Raw genomic sequence first — 1,968 nt, 5'->3', positions numbered from 1 at the left:
TAATAACGATATCCATATCTCGTTATTACTTACGACCATGGGTGATTTAAGATTCAATCAGATGTAATTTGTATCTCACAATCACAACTCCTTGTGATTAACAAATTACAAATATTTGAATCTACGGACTCTATTATTTATTTAATTGTCTATTAATTAAATAATAGATCTGCCATTTAATTGCATTAATTATATATAAAAGTATTTATGTCCAAAGTCGATTGGACCTAGGGCATAATACTTACAAACTCCCACTTGCACTAGATCCAATCACTTATGTATCAAATATCGTAAGTCTACATGACGATCATGTTTATACTACGACAACTCTTTGTAAGTGGATCTGCAATTTTATTAAATATGGAAACTTGCTCTTCTCTTTACGTCATTTCTATGTATTATCTCTCTGATGAGATTATACCGTTTTAATACATGTTTGGATCATTGATGAGACCTTAGTTCCCTTGCTTTCGCAATGGCTCTATTGTTATCACAATACTATTGTACGTGATCAACAATATCAGGAACCACTCCAAATTCATTTATGAACATCATGATCCATATTGCAACTCTTTGCTACTTCTGAAGTATCCATGTATTAGGTTTCTACTATTGAATCAACGGTTGCTTCACGTTTGGAACCTTTCCAACATACCGCTTAAGAGTAAACCAGTTTCTCCATATGAAATCTTCTCAAAATTTCATCTATGTAAATTGGGATGAGTTAAGCAATCTTCTAGATCTACCTCTATAGATCAAGTTGCTTATCCCATATCGTTTATGAATAAATCTTTTAACAACCATTATTTCAACGATTGAAACATAGGGATGTCGTTTTAGGAATACGAAAAATGCTCCCACTATCTTCTTGTAAACACACAATTCATTTTCAAATTTGATAAAATCAAACACTTTGACTTTTCATCAAATCTAAGATTTCAGCTCCAAGAGACTTCTCTTAACCTATAGTCACGATATGCAACTATTTCAAACAAAACCCGAATGGACTTAAGCAAGGCTGCAAGAGAAATATTTCACCAAGGTCAATATTTAACATTTGCTTCTAGCCTTGCTTTGTATAAATGGATATTCATATCCATATCGACCTTTTCTTTTGTAAACTATTTACAAAAGCTTATGGGCTTTATTCCATTAGGAGGCTTGACCAAGGTCCAAACCTTGTTTACTTGCATCGAGTTTCATCTCGAGTTTCATGGCCTCTTGCTGTCTCTTTTAAGTCAACACTTGACTTTATTTTGTTGCAACTAGCAGGTTCATTATCCTGGATCACTGATTAATACTTCGCACCTTCTTGAAGGTCATGTAATAATTAACGATTCCTCCTTTTAGATACACCACCTTGCTGCAGTGTATATGAAAGAGTCCACTGCAAGAGAATCTCATTCTTTCTTAGATAATCTAAATTTCATCTTTAAGATACTCTCACTTGATCGAATCTTAATGTGTGAGCATCTTTACCTATTTGTTTCTCTAATTCTAGTGTGAATCTCTTGAACTTTTCAAGAGTTTCATGTTTGAGCTTTCATCAAGTATACATGATCATTGATGAAATAAGAGAAACATTACCTGACATTAATTGACACGAGTCCATATGCATCACCATGCATTAGACCAGTAATTATGCTGACCTTTCTTCTATATGATAAAGTCTGTCATGCCAGATTTCGGTAATAATTAGATTATCGTATTTATGCCTTATAATTTCTATACTCATTATAGAATCCTTAGTATTTAGAATATAAATGTTATTTTGTAACTTACCACGACTATTAAGATATTAATCAAGATATGCAGGAACAACAATTGTCCTCAACATAAAAATGGTTCATGTCTGAACATGAAATTTATTTTAATGTTCCAGCTATGGTGGGTACAAAACAACATTTCTCTAATTCCATTACTAAGTCAAAAGGCAACGGCAAGAAGTATGCTCGTATAGGCAATGCA

This window comes from Olea europaea, unplaced genomic scaffold (genome assembly GCF_002742605.1).
Source record: "Olea europaea var. sylvestris unplaced genomic scaffold, O_europaea_v1 scaffold116, whole genome shotgun sequence".
Lineage (NCBI taxonomy): Eukaryota > Viridiplantae > Streptophyta > Magnoliopsida > Lamiales > Oleaceae > Olea > Olea europaea.
The sequence above is the reverse complement of the archived record's forward strand: the minus strand, read 5'-3'. Positions refer to the sequence as shown.